This window comes from Nothoprocta perdicaria, unplaced genomic scaffold (genome assembly GCF_003342845.1).
Source record: "Nothoprocta perdicaria isolate Ctin4 unplaced genomic scaffold, notPer1 scaffold_65, whole genome shotgun sequence".
NCBI lineage: Eukaryota > Metazoa > Chordata > Aves > Tinamiformes > Tinamidae > Nothoprocta > Nothoprocta perdicaria.
This window is the reverse complement of record NW_020455921.1, coordinates 649,739-668,838: the sequence shown is the minus strand read 5'-3', so window position 1 is coordinate 668,838 and position 19,100 is coordinate 649,739.

Genomic DNA, 19,100 nt, shown 5'->3' with positions numbered 1-19,100 from the left:
ACAGACAATTACTGGGCTCCTTCATGGCTCGGTATTTCTTTAGGGGTCCTTAATTTCTCAGTCCTGCATTTCATCTAAAGTAATCAAATACCCAATGGAACAAAACCCATTCTCCTGAGTGTTGAGCTGTTCACCATCCTACAGGTACCAAGGAGTCATCTTAATTTTGTGCTGTTCCTAGTAGCTTTCTCTATTGTTCCTCCTTCTTCTGCCCTAAGACCATAATCATTCGCTGCTTTGGTGTGTGGGAAGCTATAGTGTACCTAGTAAAATTTGCAGAGAATTAACCTTTCCTCTTCCCTGAGCCAAATTCTGTTAGAATACTCCTCTAGAATATGCTATGCAACAGAAAGTAAATGCCCAGCACACTCTACTGTCCTGATGAGACATCCAGGGTGTGAATTACCACAAGCACTGACAGCGCATTTCTGTTGTTTCATGRATTTCCTATTTGAAAGGTATGTTCCCACTGCCTCACTGCTCACTTAGCAGACTTTCCTAGCCTGGCATTGCTTCTTATCACGGTGTGATCTGGCTTCAGGCCTGCTTTGACCAAGTGAAACCACCTCCCCTGCCTCCTGTTTTTTGACACAAGAATGCCAAAAGACACTRAAAACATCCAACCTCTAAGCTAATGGTTTGTATAAAGAACAACCATCACCACCAAACTAGAGCAAGATAACTCTCTTAAAAAGGGGAAGCCTTGGAAGTGSTGGGTGAAACAGATTAAACAAGATGCTTGAAAACAAATCAACTTCCTATCTGCTTTGTCCTTGTAGTGTTTATGCTTTGTTTCTGTGCCTTGTTGGAAGTCTAACAACCTGCAGCACCTTCTTAGTGCAAAGCAAACTACAGTTTCCCTATAACATTTCCTTATGGCTTCTCAGGAAATTTCTGACACTGCTAAGAACTCATACAGCTTGCTCTTTGGAGTTTTCCTTTTTATTTACTGCAATTATGTGCCTCACTTTACAACCCAGAAAAAAAATCTAGAATCAAGAATGCCCATTTGCAATAGTGTGGGAATAATTTCTCCAGCTTTCTAGTAGAAAAAAAAATCACGAAGCATGGTAGCTAAAACATTGAAGCTTTCTCCTTTCCCAGTCCTCTGTGTGATCTTTTTAACAGAGCATACCATAATACATAAATCAGTTTGCTCTATCCATCTATTGCACTATACAGTGCTGCTCAAATTAAATGGAATTAACATAATTATCTTGCACTCTTTTAAAATGTCCGTTAATTGAGCATTTTTAGATCACCTAAAGTCACATTGTACACTTTCTCTTTCTTGTTGGAAATCTCTCCTGCACACACGCAGATATTTTTTCTCTCCTCCTTGAGTAGCTGCAGCACTCAGACTGTGATTCTGTTTCTCACCCACCTCATGTTTTTTTGTGTGTTTTTTAACAGGATGTATATGTGTGCTTAGGCACTGGTTGTCAGTTTGCTTCCTTTTTATTTTTGGCTCCCAYTGACATCAGCCTGATCACTTTTTCGTGGCAATCTATATGTTGATCGTCATCATAGGAAAATGAGCCATCCTTGCTCTTTGGAGGCCAGGCCCTTCACTGGAGCTGTCCTCTTTCCTTTGTTTGGCCATTTCTCCAACAAGGACAAATTGTCTGTCCCATGTTGGGACCTACCTATCAAAAGAGTCTTTTGGAAATCTCCAGAGCTGCATGCGGATGCCAAAATTCTGAACCCTGTAATGTAAATGTTTACCTCAAGACCTATATTGCGCTCACACCTGTGAATGAAGTTAACAGAAGTTGTGTCTGAGTGTGTACAGTTCTGTGTTTTGTTACGCACAATAAAAAACGGGTCATTTGAAAATGAGTCAAGAATTTAAGTCAAAGTATTGACTTAAATCTTGTGCACCTCCAATTCCCATCTGTAACTTGCTTGTTGCATAAACTCTCTGTTCTGTACAGGGCTTTTGTGCAGATAAATGGACTAATATTTGTGAACTATTTCAATGGTGCAGGAAGGATTGCTGTAGTAATGCTCCTAAGGGAAAGGGTAATTATTTCTTCAGTGTTTGGTTTGTTAAGTATATATGTAGCGTAGGGCTATGCAATGAAGAATGAGAAACAAGCAAACAAATACCAAATACTTATTAAACGATCACTGTCCAACCTATGCACAGAAGGGAGCAAGAATCTTATGGAAAGCCCAGAAAGTGGTTAGTCATGGAGTGAAATACAGGATACATTGACAGAAGCTGTTAGTAACCCTGAGAGCTGAACTGAAGCTGTCCAGACCACTGTAACTAAGGCATTTCCTAATGTAAAGGAGCATGACTTAAAAGGTTGGCAAAGTTATTTTAACATAGGCTTTGTGTAAAATATCAGAAAAGGATAAATGGCATGAAGGCGCCTGGTTTTCGTCACACAGAATCAGTTTGTAATAATCTGTGATGACACTAATAAAAAAAATACGATGGCAGACTACAAATAGAATACTAAAGAAAGTTCTTTTAATACTGTAATTGATGTTAATATCTCTTGAAGAAATTGGTTCAAAGTGTTGCTATTGTAAAAGTGACTAATACTGCCTCTCCCTTTCTCTATCCATCTGTTTATGAGAATTAATCATATTTATATAATCAAATTATACATATTATGGTATTTAAGTTATTATTATGTGTAGTAATTGCTGGCATATATCAACTTGTAAACAGCAGATATTGTATTTTGTTTTTTTGTTTGTATTTTGTTTGAGTCCCCACAGAGAGGGTAGGTCCTAGTAGTCTTCTAGAGGATATTTGAGTAGAAGACAGTTAAATTTGATGGTTCACTTGTAGCTGCTATGGATAAAATTATTTGATTGGGGCCACTTATGCAAGTAAGTTAAGCTGTTTTTGATCCTCTATGATAGCAGCTCAGCTGTTGGGAAATTAGGCTATTTTTGCACATGAATGTAACAATGAACTTATCAAAATGGTTAGCAAATACACTAACCAAATATGTAGTAAGAGCAACTGTGACCAAAAACTAATTGACAGTAAAATCAGTGGTGTCAGTAAAACATCTAAATGGCTTCCCCAATTGAAGAAAMCACTTCAGAATTAAGGAATTATTCCTCTTCTTTTTCTAAAGATATGGTATTTATTTTTCAATAATGTTTGTTATGCCAGTATGCTAGTCAACACTAGTAAATGTACAACTCAAGTAAACTCAAGAAACATGTAAAGAAAAAGGAATAGATCTAGTTCCAAAGGGAAAATCATACACCTAAAAGATTCACAACCAAGATTTCATAATTTCCTGGGATTTACAAACAAAACTTGTTTATATTTTTGCCAACAAGGCAAAAGAATTAAAAGACTCAGGCAAAGAAAGMATGGAATGGTCATTGTCATGTGAGGAATTCAGGCTTGTTATTAGATTATTATTAGAGTAGATAYGCCACAAACAGTGTTCTGTAGCATAAGTCATGCTAGATCAACAGCCAAGTGGGAATGTTTTGGAGTAAAACAAATTTTATTTATATGGGTGATTTTTGTCCATGTAATTGTTTTCATATAGCCAGGAAAGCATTAGTAATATAATCATCTAGAACTTTAGCACCAGGTAAGCATGATAAATTATTTTAAAGACTTCTGCAATTATACTCTGATACCCAGGGCATTATAGCAAAAAACTGGAAATAAAGACACCTTTGAGTGGAATAAGAAATTTAATGAAATATAGTTTATCAAAAGCATGAAAATATTGTCTCAGGAGAAACATAAAAGTTACAATGTGCTGCATCCTTGTTGTTGTAATGAAGTATATAAGCATAAAATGTACTGGTTACGTCTACACTGTGTGAGTATTCATGCTACATTTCCTAATCTCCCCAGCTGCACTCTCAGTTGATGTAAATCTGCSTAGCTCTTCACTGACTCCAAGTTCTCCTCATACTCCAGAATCCTTATTATAAATTTCCAGTGCTATTCCCCGAATATCAGAGAGTGTTACCAGCATCCTTTTTGACATACATTTGCAGGGAAATTTGTGCCAAGGAAAATATACCACACACACTCCTTGGCAGTGCCAGTGTCTGTCCAGGGTCTTGGGAGCAAAGAGATAAATCAAAACACCAATACAAAATCTTTTTATATTTAGGTGTTGAAAGGTATGAAAGAGGTAAACCGGGAGGAAAATGTGAGGATTGGCCGGAAGAAAGGACTGCAGATACTGTCTACTGACTGGATTCATCTTTCCAAAGTCTTCAGTGCTTTGAAGAATGATTTTATGTGGATGGAAGAGATTTTACCCAGGGGGAAATCTGATCGCAATGCATACTTTTCCAAAGACTATGCATCAGCTTCCTATTTGCAAGCTAAATATTGCTCATTAATTATTAACATTCAGGAAAAGGTGTCTACAGTCTATCTGTGATGCTATAGCAAAATTAGATGAGAAGTCAAAAAGCACTTAGGATAAATAATAGATGATTAACATGTCTTATAAATCAGTGTATCATGTTATTTTAATTTGTTTTCTTTTTTTTTTCTTTTTCTTTCCTTATTCTTAATTTTTATTTGTATTCTTTTTGATGGTACTCTCTGACTCAATTCTCTTATGTATTGGGAGCAAATCCTGTTTTATTTATAGGCTAGGGTAAAGTTCAGTATAGGACTTAATAAGAAAATTGCTAAGTACTGTAATACCATATCATTATGTTCCTCACATTCAAAAGCTAAAGGGCAGTATGTTAAATTTGGCTTTTCCTTATACTTACCTGACACAGGTCAATTAATAAAAATGTGTGTAATAAAGCTACTCAATTAAATATCTACTAATAAGGATTGAACTGCTATTTAATAAAATGTTGTCATCCTAAGAATGGGATAGATGGTAATAATAACAACATGKTAATAACAACAATAATGGATAATTGTGTACACCTACTGAGAGGAAGCTTATAGCCCATTCTGTCAGGTCAGTTTATATTTTTATTATTTAATGTAATATTCTATTATATTGCATTCTATTAAGTTTTCTTATTTTGCAGATCTGGTTTGCCCTCTTGCTTTGCTGCTGTATTACCTATCCTATCAGCCATTCTGTCTATTGTGTCTTTAATACTGCCTGCTTGCTGGATTGCTCCCTTATATGATGAGCTCAATAAGTGACAACCCTGAAAGAAGTGTATGTGCAGTTATCTAATCACACAAGCTCCTGTCTACAGAGGAGCTCTGTGCTTCTATACCTTTCTGTGCAAGAGCACTTCTGGCTTTACTATTTGACAGGAAAGCAATAAGCAGAGCCCTGACAACAGTACAGTGCAGAACAGTACAGTATTTGTAGATAGCTTCCAAAATATAAATGCAATTTGCTGTTACAGGTATACAGACTACCAGAAAAAATATTCTACCAGTAAAAAAATCTCTGTTGACATACAGTTATATATTTAGAATACTGCAATATATAATTTCTTTCTGCCAGAGTATCTCAGGTGCTTGATTTTAGCATCTGTGGGTAACTTGTAGTCACTAGTTCTCATGCATTCACTATTCCATTCATGACTTTAAAAAGTGGGTCACAGGAAATAGAGTCCAACYGATAAACTTGACCCATGGAAGAAAATGAGAGTGTTAGACCTGTAAATTATTTTCCTCATGAGGCTCAATGATATAAAATGTTATCATTTTATAATTAAATATTAAAATGTGTATTTTTTTCAGAAAAACATTTCCTAGTAAAAAATTAGAGATAGAAAAAATGTAGACATGTCAATGTTTTATTTTTATCACACAAGCTTTTTTAAAAAAATATGGAGAGGGATTACAGTTCTGTAACAGAAATATTCTATGAAATCAGCATTAAAAATCCAAAGGCTGTATCTGTGCTTTGCTAGGACTTCAACCACGTTCACTTTCTAAGTCTTGATAAAATTTGTATTTCTTATATGTGTTTCTCTTCTATAAATATTTTCACACCATGCTATTGGGTATGTTTTACTGTCTCTTGAAAGTATTGGGAATATTATCAGTTTATTACTTATTGCCAGGACAACAAACAGGACGAGTATCTTCAAAGAACTGAACTGAGGTTCAGATGTCACACAGTAAGCAGTTTTTCACGTTGCCCTTAACAGTGTACTCTATTATGTGTTCAGGCCACACTAAGTGCCCAGATTTACCAGAAAGAAATCTATCCCGATCCAACTTTAATCCCACACTCGAAAGAAATATATGGGATACATGAGTGAACCAATTCATATATGAAGTGAATTTAAGCATCAGTCTCATATTTGTGTAGGCTTATCTGTAAAATTTAAAACAGATTTGTTTTAAAACATACCATTAAAACATATCTTAGATGATTTTAACAACATTAAGCCCTACAAAAAGTTCGCATTCATTCATCTGAACTTAATATGAATGATATGATTGATACATAAACCAATGCTATACAGCTCAGGGCAAGTTTTCTAGCTTTTTTAATCTGAGAAATAAATAAATCTATATGAATACGTTCTAGCTTCTTTCTTTCAGTGACCCAAAAACTAGGAAAGGAATCACCATTTTTAGAACTATGTAGTTCTCCACCCACAGACAGTGGATCATAACTTGAGAACTTCAAATGATGTAGCTCACAGTGTGATTCCTGGCTTGGGATCCATTTTGGGACACATATCGTCATGAGACATATGCAAAATTTATGCCAATATAAAGCTTGTCTTACCAAGATTCAGCCGTAATAGGTGAGATTCAGCTTTCATAAGGGCAAAGTTAAAAAAAAAGTCATCTCTGTGATCATCAGTTGGCATTTTGTTGGATAAAGGCCAGATTTTTGAATATAAACTTTCTGTATTGGCCCAAATGACTTTTATGTTCTGTTTATTTTTTCTCAGATATGTATGTTGATTTTGCAAGTATGGGGTGGTTATCATAAACATATGTGACATAACAGGGCACAAACTGACAAGAATGACCATATTAAAAATGTATTCTTTCAAAACAGATCCTATAGTTTCCAGATTCTTTACTCAAAACTGTCATTCCTGTTTATGACTGCAACATGGCTTTAAATCACAATGTTCATTCTTACTACTATATTTCTCAGGCACAGTTGCCTATTGGTTCAACTTAGGAAAAAGTTAATTAGAGTGGGCAGAAAAGTGATGTGCATGAGGCAGGATTTAATTACAATGAATGCAGAAAAACAATCTGTATATATTTTATGGCTTGTTTGCAATTTTTCTGAACATCAAATTTCTTGGGTCTTTTCATGACTTCTAACATACCCTTGTGATATAGAAGATTTATGTTAAATTTGGACTGTTTGGTTTAAAATCTTTGTAAAGATTCTCCACAGTTCAGTCTTTATTCCTTACTTTCAATACATTGTGAGTCACTTCCATGAATTTTTATGCCCAGACCTCCAGTGTTACATAGAGAGACAATTTTCCTTCTTTTTTCTTATTCTTTCAAATGAAGTTAACAAAGTCCTTGATAACATGTGTTTAACTGTCTCTTCTCTTCTCTTCTCTTCTCTTCTCTTCTCTTCTCTTCTCTTCTCTTCTCTTCTCTTCTCTTCTCTTCTCTTCTCTTCTTTTCAAAAATCATTAATTTCTCTATTTTTCCACTATGGATGACTATCACTTTGAGATATATATATATATATATATATATACACATATATATCTATATATGGAAGATCTAATTGTCATTTTAGCACAAGATCTTTCTTTTCTAAAGAGAATTTAAAATGGACATAAAAAATAATAACTCATACTTTCAGACATCTTTACTTTGGCAGAATGAAATCAAATTTCCTCTAAGTAGGGAATGGGAGGCTTTCTTAATGCATGTTTGTCTCTTATTCAGTTATTAATATTATTATTATATTGAAAATTATTTCAAAGTTGCAAAATCTCACAAGGTTATAAACTTCTATTGTCAAGAAGTTACATCTTCACATCCTTAAATCTCTATTATATTGACATAACTCAGAAGCATTTTTGGAACTCACTATGAACTTTGTTTTTTTCACAATGTACTTGAACTACAGGCTGAATGCTTCAACAATTATTATAAAAAGATCAGACTAAAAGCATTAGAATGATCCACACTTTTGTTCTTCAAGTTTTGTTTGGAGATGATTATTGCCAAACTCAGAAACTCAGAACAGGCTGGAAGCCATTTACAACTGGTAGAAATCACTTTTTAAAAAATTTTTGAATGGTAAGCAGAGGAGTGGATCAGTCAAAAATTTTAGCCAAACACACATACATATAAAAAAGGTCTATATTGCCCAGCTTAAAACCTACAAGGTCAAGATCATTGATATCTTGAATTCTGCTAGCAGCTCTATCACTAATCCCACCATAGCTCTGACACAATGCAAGTGCCTCTAAGCTGAGCATATGAATCTATTTTTTGGCTTCCTAAAATGACAAATGACACTTTCAGAAGTGTTGAGTGTTCACAGGATGTTGAGTTTAGGAATGATTTTGAAATATTATCTGAGCTGCACTTCAAATGTGTGTTTGTCAGTGACTCCTGATTCCTTGACTGTGTGGAGGGGAGGAATAGATCGATTTCTTACCTAGTATATCATGAGCTATAATATAGCTCATAATGACTTAGCATCATTGCAATTTTGGAAAAGCAGACATAAAGGGGAACATTTCYGTGAAAGACCTGTGTTAAAGCATAAGTAACATATCATAGCACACAGAGTCCAAAGGAAGTGGAAAGGCTTTAAGAAGGACAAACGAACTAGTATTAATAGAGCTCTTTGATAGTATGATAGCATAATAAAACACTTCTTTTACTTTTAACATGACCAGTCTCTCTCCAATTCTACTTTGCAGCAGAGGCACAATAACTAAAATCTTTATATGTAGGTACTTTTGTTTATAGTAGAGACTCCATTTAATTTACTAGCAGCAATAATAGTACATAGCAAACATGATAATGAGTGGAATAGGAAATAGGACTAGGAATAAGAAAGAGGGAACAAGTCTTAACCCAATCCCCTAGATCATATGGCATAATACTTGTCATAAAGTTACATTGTTGTCTTCTCTRTTTTTACTGAAGATAAGTTCAATAATTTATGTTTCATTAAATACGCCATAATAAATAAAGCAGATTATTAGATGGTTGAATTATTAGCAACCTCTATTTTACTGATAAAAGACAAAGCAGTGCAAGCATATATATTTTTCTTTACAATAAATGCCTCAAGTCCAAGAAACAAACTACACCCCATCAGACCAATATCCGTTCTCTCCAGTATAAGGTTTCCAACAGTTGTTCATATCAGCTGTTCCAGAAATCAAGCAGTAGTCAGTTTTTATGTTCAGAGAAATTTCCTTCCAAACCCCAACATATAGGTTGTCATATGCTCTGTAATGTGCCTCTTCTTATCCCTCGAGAGTTTCATTCGAAAATATCTTGAGTATCTTCATTTGAAAGATATCAAAGAAACAGGAGACATGTATATTTGTTTTTTGTGAGGTTTTATAATAGAACCAGGTTCATACATAATTTTAATATCAAATCCTAGTGCAACAAAGATGATGAAGGAGCTTCAGGCCCTCCTCTGTTCAGTAAAAGATACAGACAAGAAGTCATAAACCACCGTCTTAGATGTGAAAGTCTTATCACTGGAGCAGGGGCACTGTGCTGTTGAGTGCATGGCTTGTCCCAAACAACACTTGGTTTGGCTGCTGTTGTAGCAGAGGGCACAGGACCTATCTAAAGGCAGTCTTGTTAGGCTGGAGTAAGTCAGCCTGGCCATGGGAGGAAAATTTTGGCCTGACATAGCATTTTGCTCCCCAAGAATAGGAGAAACATTCATTTTCCAAATTTCTTTCTCTCCCTGTTGTACTTTGCAGTAAATGTATCCCTTGTAGTGGTGCTTTAGCTACTTTTAGATGTGCCAAGTTAGCTGTAAGTCTCACATAGCTGACTCTTTTTGTCTGCATCTTTTTCTCAACATCTCTGGCAAAGTCCCCAACCACTGTGACCTGGCCTATCTCCATGAAAGTTCAGAGACACCAGCTGAGAATTCAGCTCACTGAGCAGCTTCAGCTCTATATACAAAATCATCAACACTAGAGACAGTTGAAATGCAGCCACTGATTTCAATAGATTTTTTTTTTCTGGATTCTTTAATAGTAAGGTAAAAAATACACCAGAAATCACTCCTTGTTTTCACCACTGAGGAAAATACATTGGAAGAATCAGGAAAAAAACAGGTAGATCATTATCGTTGTAGCTTTCCACAAAATCAGGCTATATGAATACTTAAAGGATAGTCATGTGCTTAAGTAAACATGGCATTAGCTAGGTCCCCTTTCTGCACTGCATATCTGCACATGCTGACCAATCACCTGATAATAAAATTGAAAAATATTTATTACTGTTAGAGATGTCTTATGGAAAGTACTACAGAAACTGGACTGGAAGAGAACCAACATCTCAAAGAGTGTAAGAGAAAGGAGCCAGGCAACTACAGGGTGGTCAGCCTCACCTCCATCCCTGGTAAGGTAATGGAGCAGTTCATCCTAGAGAGCATCTCCAGGCATGCAAAGGAGAAGAAGGAGTTGAGGAGCAGTCAGCATGGATTCACCAAGGGAAAGTAATGTCTGATGAACCTTGCAGCCTTCTATGATGGGATGACTACCTGGCTGGACGAGGGGTGAGCCGTGGATGTTGTCTACCTTGGCTTCAGCAAGGCTTTCGACACAGTCTCCCATAATATCCTCATATGGAAGCTCCGGGAGAGTGGTCTGGACAAGTGCATGGTGAGGTGGATCAAGAACTGGCTGGATGGCAGAGCTTAGAGGGTGGTAATAAATGAGACCGAGTCCAATTGGAGGCCTGTGGCCAGTGGTGTCCCCCAGCGGTCTATACTGGGCCCGGTGCTGTTCAATTTGTTCATCAATGACCTGGACGAGGGCACTGAGGGCACCCTGAGCAAGTTTGCGGATGACACCAAGCTGGGTGGAGTGGCCGACATTCCGGAGGGCTGTRCTGCCATCCAGAGGGACCTGGACAGGCTGGTGAGTTGGGCAGAGAGGAACCTCATGAGGTTCAATAAGGACAAGGGCAGGGTCCTGCACCTGGGGAGGAATAACCCGAGGTACCAGTACAGATTAGGGGCTGACCTGCTGGAAAGCAGCTCCATGGAGAGGGACCTGGGAGTCCTGGTTGACAGCAAGTTAACCACAAGTCAGCAGTGTGCCCTCRTGGCCAAGAAGGCCAATGGGATCCTGGCCTGCATCAGGAGGACGTTGCCARCAGGTCAAGGGAGGGGATCCTGCCTCTCTCCTCAGCTCTGGTGAGGCCGCACCTGGAGTACTGTGTGCARTTCTGGGCTCCCCAGTATAAGAGGGACATGCAACTCCTAGAGAGGGTCCAGCGGAGAGCAAGCAGGATGATTAAAGGAATGGAACATCTCTCATATGAGGAGAGACTGAGTGAGTTGGGCCTGTTTGTCTTGGAGAAGAGAAGGCTGAGAGGGGATCTGCTTAACATGTTTAAATTCATGAAGGGATAATGTAGGGAGGAAGGGGCCAAACTCTTCTCAGTGGTGGCCAGTGACAGGACAAGGGGAAATGAGCATAAGTTGAAACTCAGGAAGTTCCATCTCCATGTGAGGAGGGACTTCTTTACTGTGAGGGTGACAGAGCATTGAAACAGGCTGCCCAGGGAGGTGGTGGAGTCTCCTTCTCTGGAGGTCTTCAAAAYYCRCCTGGACGCCACCCTGTGCCACATGYTCTAGGCGTGCCTGCTTGAGCGGGAAGGTTGGACTACATGRTCTCTAGAGGTCCCTTCCAACCTTGAATATTCTGTGATTCTGTGAAGCCTAATCAGACTGGATGCTCCGAGCTGTGCTCTCTTACAGCTCATCTACCCGTAAGTTACATGAGGACCAAGTGCTGGTGAGCTGGTGCTCCATGATTCAAACTTGAACAATATGGCAGTTGTTCAGAGTTTCTGAATTAAATATTTCTTCTAGTGGAGGTCAGTTGGCTGCTTCCATTCTAATCAAAGGTCTCCCTTACTCAAAGGAACAGCCTATCTCCTCCTACTTGAATCTCTTGCCGTCCTAAACTGGGTACAAGCTGACTTCACTGAACCATGCTAACTCCCAGGGTGTGACTGAGAAGTGTTCAGTTCGCTTGTAGTTGGTTGCCAGAACCAAAAAAATGTGCTGGTAAAATAATGAATAATTAAAATAATGTATGTTTTCTCACCTTGTTGCTATCAGGAATGCTTTCAATTCCTGGAGTAAAATAGAGGTGTTGAAGTCTTCTGATYTCTTGGTGGTTTTCACAATTCACTGACATATTAGTTTAATCTTTTGATAGGTTAAGAAGACTTACAGTAAGTCTGAAAGTGATTTTTAAAGGGCTAGTAAAAAAAAAAAAAAAAAGGTAATTATGGCATTTAAGAGAAAATATCTAAGAAACTTTCACCTTTAAAATTACTACTCTCTGTTTAGCCTTCTCTGGACACTTTAAAGTCAAATGCCCTCATTAGTCAGTTTATTCTTGTGTAGCTATTGGAAGACAGCTTTTGAAAAGGTGATGATATTCCCAGACCTTGACTTGACAGAGGTTGAATAATACTGGCTCCAGTTCTAAAGAAACAAAATAGCTTCTGGGCTGGATCTTTGTAGGCATCTGAAAATTATACTGGATGTTTGTAAAGAAGAGTCTCTGAAAGCTTTTCATTTTTAACCTTTTCTTTTCTTTTTTCTTTTCTTTGCTTTTTTTTTTTTTTTTTTTTTTTTTTTTTTGTTACACAAACAGGTTCTTTCGGGAGCATAGACATTCAATCCTGAAGAGCTTTTTTTATTTTTTTTTCGTTATTTATTTGGCTTCAGTATTTGTGCAAGTACCAAGGTACTTTCAGTGTTTTAAAAATGAGAAAAAAACCAATCTTGTCATCATCAATAAATCTACAATGAGGAAGAGTCACTTCCTATCAGGATTTCAAAAATGCTTCATGGTTTTCCAATCTCCTGTCTGTACTAATCATCTCTGATGTTTCACATATGCATAGTATATGATGCCACCTTTTAAAACATAGCAAAGGAAGGAAGGAAAGAAAGAAGGAAGGAAAGAGGCAAAGAAGAAAAAGGGAAGAAAGGAAAGAAGAAAGAAAGACTGAATAGCTTAACTAAAAAATGTCCTATTATATGTGGATGTGGAGAGGGTCTCTCAGAGGTCAATTGGTGGCACATACAACACAGCAGAAGGGAGAAAGACATGAGCAGAATGAGGAAAGTGAACTGCCCTATTTTCTGTATATATGTGTGTGTACTTGTAAAAGAAGGCAAGTGGTATACAGTATTCAATGTGACCATATTGTTACTTGTATTTCAGATCAACATTCATTTGAGAAATAAATGAACCTATAATGTCCTCCTGAATATCGTGGAGGTGAGAATACTGCTCCAAATATGGAGCAATATGCATAAGTGCAATACAGGTGCTAAAAACAGGAGGGGACGTGATATTATGCCAACTGTTCATAAAATCACTCTGAGTCCATTCTTCATTTCACCAGCTAGTTTGGCTTTCCTATTATTAGACTAGTATTTATTTTTTACAAAATTAAGGGGTTTTCTTGATTGTCTTATCAGTTTTGTTTTGTTTTGTTTTGTTTTTATCTTTTCATTGTTTACTTTTATCACGCATTCATAGTTTGGTTGCTTTCTCTTTCCAACATATTCTGCTTTTTATTCCAGAGAGTTTTATAGATAACTTGTGTAACTTGTGATGCTTGATGTTTTTCTTGAGGTAGGAAAATTGTGTGAATTGGTCACGTATTTCCCTTTTTTTTGCCTTGTCTTTTTAAAGGTAAATTCTAACCCTTAGGGAAAGGTTGAAAAAGGGAAGTAGAAGGCTCCAAACTAGAAGGCAGATAGTGTTAGAATCCCCACTAATGACTGTCAAAATTTCATGGCTTTCATGTAGGTATTGTTGCTGAGTATCAGATGCTTGAATTTGCTAATGCTGCACTTTTACTATAATTTAATCACCTTATGTTATCATTGAAAATGCTCATAATTTCTCTTAAAACTTTTTGCTTTGGAGATATTTGTTGATTTTGAAAAATTTCAGATATAATCCAGGAACATGTACATAAGAATATCTTAACAATGACATTTACCACTACTTTCAATGTAGCTAACTATCCAACTAAACTATGCCAGCACTGGGAGTGCCAAGGAGATGACTAGATGGAATAACCCAAGACTTCATTTCCTTATTTAGAATGCTCCCCAAAACTTTGCTTTGAATCAGGAAGAAACCAAACCACAATATCCTTGATGAGATACAATGATGTTGGTTTTTTTTCTTTCTTTTTTAAAGCCTTTATTTTCTATGAGTATAATCAAGGCAAAAAATATAAAGAAGGTATGAAATGTAAGCAATTCAGACTTCTAGCATTTTTTATACATCCTAACTTTTCTATGAAGACTCTCAAGTAGGTTATCTCATCAGAGGCAGAGAACCTATATGTGAGATGCTCCATAAGCAGCTCTAGACTGAATCCTGGCTCCTCAATCACTTACCTCCCCTGGGTCCTGGCTGGAAGTAATGAACAAGAACCTCTGTGGAATTAGGTATCAAAATCTCTTCCCTTTGAAACTGAAGCATGGTGCTGAAGTGCAGACAAGAGAGAAATCATGTTGCTAATTCTCATCCTTTTATGAATTACAGGGACACAGCTGAAATGCAGATCTGGCCCTTGGACTTAGGAATTGCTGCTGGGAATTGCTGCCATTTGGAAATAGTTTTTCTGAATCACTAGTGTCTGTATATCCTTCAGGATATATGGTAATTATTACCTAGCCTCAAGCCATTGTTGTAAAAGCTATAACCACCTTGTGGAATGCATTCTGCACAATATTAACAAACAGCCACTGCATTTATAGAGTATCGATGCCACCTCTTACCTTGAGACACAAGAAAAGAATAGGAACAACACAGGAAGATATCAGAAATAACATTTATATACATTTAAAGAGTGCACTATTGCTGCCAATTAAGTAATATCTATATAAAAATGTAGTTTTTATGTAATGAAGCACAGTTGGTTGCAATCARAAAATCATTTGAGATTTTGCCACTGACCTCCATAGGAGAAGGATCATGGCATTGGTCTCCAAATTTGACTATCTGAGGCAAATTAATTATTCACTTGCACAACAATATGGATTTTTAAACATATGATAGCATGAAGGAAAAGCAAAAATCTAGAATTACCTCATTTCTGTGGGACACAGAGAGAAGTGTTATACAGATAACTGTAAAAAWTAGCTATATATTTCCTATTTATACTATCCTATATAGGATATATCCTTTATAACTATAGGATATATATATCCCCTAGTTATATACTTCCTATATACTTCCTTCCTTACTTCACAATACTTCCAGCATAAAACATGACTGAAACATATAGCTATTCTAGTATGTCATAATTTTTCACTTCTTAAGAGAAGTGTTGAACCTGATGAGGAACAGCTTGCATTGGGTCCCACTGATTTAATTTGTACATACTGTAATTTACTAGTCTGCAGTAAAAACAGTCATTTTGTGAGGCTATCATAAGCTCATTAGAAGCGTACTGAGAAAGCTTAATGGCTTACAACCCACAGCTTCATGCATCCGTTTTACAGAGATCCCTTCCCAACAGAGTCTGCTGCATGGGGCTCTATGCTGCTGGCAGTACAGCAGTTTTCACACACGCCCCAGAAAATTAGAGGTATTTGTGAATAGCGAGATTAAAGACAGAGCCAACATTTCAGGAGTACTTGGCATGCTGCTGGGACAGGGAAAATCTCCTGTATTGTTAACCATGGTGAGGCTGGTTAGCTGTTAAGTACTTCAGAGTGTAACTAATCAAAAGCTCAAACATCCCAGACAATGGAACAGAAATAATTACTCTCCCAGAGCTACTATTGTTTCCTCCTCAGCCTTCTCTGGACTAATAAAGGGTTTAAATTTAAATTATGTTAAGAAAATGTCAGTGTTACAAAGAACTAGAGCATTCAGTTGCTCTGAACACAGCATCAGGTAAACTATATAATGGATTTAAACATAATGGGCCAATGGAGAGTAAAGGAAAAACAGACTCCTTTTCCATCTACCTTCTTCAGTTGCTCTCTTCATTAGCTGATAATGCTTTAGAATACAAAATATTTAGGGCTCTTTGTCAAAAAGGAAAAAAAAAAGGAAAGGAAAGAAAAAAGGAAAAAAGAGAAAAGAAGGAAAAAAAGAAGGTAGAAAATATGGAGGATTCTGTATTCAATTAACTGGGCTTAGAAGTGGGTAGATCTTTTGCATTAAGCAGGCTGTTGCAATGACTCAGTCCCTTGGATGGTAAAACATCAGGAGACCTCCGTTTGTGTTAGTGGAGCTACTCTGGTTTGACTTTAGCTAATATTAAGATTTGTGTTAGGATGCTTTTTTTTGTTATGCTTTTCCTGAATGGCCCTACTTCTCTAAGATGCTGCATATTGCGACCATTCTGCAGAAAAAAATATTGTCAATATATACATATTGTCAATATATACATATATTGTATACATATATATATATGCATATATGCATCACTAGGACTATGTAGGACTATGGAATACAACCTTAAGTTTTCAACAACCAGTGTAGCATCTGTCTTCCCAGAAATCTTCTTCTTTTAGTCTTTCATGTTATATCTTTTAATCATGATGATGTTTCCTAACTTCATAACTGAGAGATGACTGGCAGGTTGATTATGAAGAGGAGCTTACTAAAAACTCAAGGGTGATGGTCCAAAAGAAAGTTTCCTAGGGAAGGAAGGTTGGTCAATGGCCACAGCACAGAGACATGAACAAGTTCAGTAAATCAGTATTTACAATCAGTATCAGCTGGAGTGACTGAAAATAAAATACATGCAGGCATAATGATGCCTAAAAAGCAGAGTGGCTTTTGGAGATTCTAGGAAGCTTACAGTTTCTTCTTCAGTGAAATAGCAGGTGAACAGCATTCCCAAAATCTGTTAGCCCTACTTTTTTTGAGGTATCAAATACCTTTTCCCTGGTATATGCCTTTTTCCTGTATACCTTACCTTTTTCAAGATATTTTAATGTGGCAAAAGATACATTGGTGGTTTTAGTATTATTCTACAAAGACTGTCTCTAAAATACAGTGCTTCTGGGAACTGTTAGACTTGAAATTGCTGACTGCTTCCAATAGAGTCATTTTTGTAAGAACTATTACTTTTCAGATGAGATTAATATTGTTCCGCTGCCAATGAAAAAAATAAGTTGATGCAGCATTTTTTATTGTAGTGGTAAGTGCACGCTCTGCTTATAATAAGAAGATCACATTTAGCATAAAATCTATTATTGATTTATTTCCTATCCACCGGTTTCAAATTTTCTTTGTAATATCAACTTCAACCTATTTGTGATATAAATTCATTGAATCACCTAACCCTGGAGCTCAGCGGAAGTAATATATAATTTCTTTGACCTTGTGGATTTTGTATACCACAGTGTGAACATCTTTCCCCCAGAAAACTCGAGCATTGTGTGTTTTTCCATTGCTTTTTTTCTCCAGCACCTCCTTCATGCAGTTTGACTAAGAATCAACTCTGGACTACCTTAAGCAACAACTTCCTAAAAATGTAGCAGTGTTTAGACTGTGTTTGGGGCTTAATGGAGAAGGTTTATTAGGTGAGGTTCTTTGGCCTGGAAACCTTAAGTCTGATCCTAAAATCTAAGGATAGTAACATTGACACTTTCTTTGTCAATTGTGCTACTTTATTTCTCTCTGAGATACTTTATGAAAAAAAAATCTGTGCCTTTTTTAAATAAATATGAGAAATCCATTTAAATGCTACTTAAGAACTTATATAGAGATTTTCAATGGTGCAATGAGGGGCATTTTGCTGTCTTGTATTTCTTTTTTAAAAAATGCATTTGACCGTTCTGGGATCCAAGACTGTCCTTGACTGGTCTTTATGTATGTAGTTAATGGGCACGCCATGAATGGCATATTCTAACTGTTTCACACACAAAAATTGTGGATTACGGACACACAAAATTTTTGTGAACTGGGCTGTAAAATTTCTGATGCAGTACTCTCAATCTAACTTGACAGCTGATATCTGATCTGAAAATAGTGTATTTTTCCTCAAATATTAGTCATCCTGTTAGTTTGCATTGCATAGCTATGAACAAATATATGGACACAAAATAACCTAAAAAACTTCCATAAACATTCCATAATAATGGAAATTTGGTGTCACTTCAGCATGAGTATACTCTGAGCCCTTGAAGGTCTGTTGACAAATGTGTTTGCAGTGCTCTGTGTGCCTGGTAACTCCTTAGATTATAAACACACATCTTGGGCACAGTCTTGCAGTTCTTTAAGAAGTTCTTCTGGGAAGGGTATTCCTAAATAAAACCTTCAGAACAGAACCTGGAGTGAGGATGCTGGGAGAGAGAGAGAGAGGAAAAGGGACACGTTCTGCAGCTCTGGAGAGAAAGAGCTAGAATAAAAAACCTGGACAGCCACAGATTGGGATAAATGTCACAGCTGAGAGCTCAAATGTTGAGTCGCTGCTTTTTCCTGCCTGTGACCACAGTCCTGATGTATTTTTGAATTGTATATCTGTGCCAGCACAACCTTTGCTCCCATAATTCTGGTGTTTGCATTTGGTTAGAGGCTTGATTTTATGGAGTTGGGAGGAAGGACTCTCACGTTCTTTTTACGACATCTGTCAACCCCAGCAGATATGCAAGAGAGATGATGCGATAGTTTGCTGTGTCTACACAGAAAGATGTTTTCCCCAAGTGGTATATTGCTGTAAGAGACCACAGATACTCCATCATTTGGAACTGCAGGGGTAAAATGGAGAGTTGATGACAGGCTGAATTAACATGGTGCTCACCAACAGTTTGTGTGGGCTGGGAGGCTGTCGGAAAGATACCACCAGCCTAGTATAGGCTGCTTGCTGAAGCAAGTTGAGATGAAGTAATAGGTGATGTTCTTAGATATCTCGCTTGCAGTTGGGTGCAGTGAGACAGAGACCAGACTCAAAGGGAATTTGATTTGGATCATCATAATTAGTAAGGCTGTTG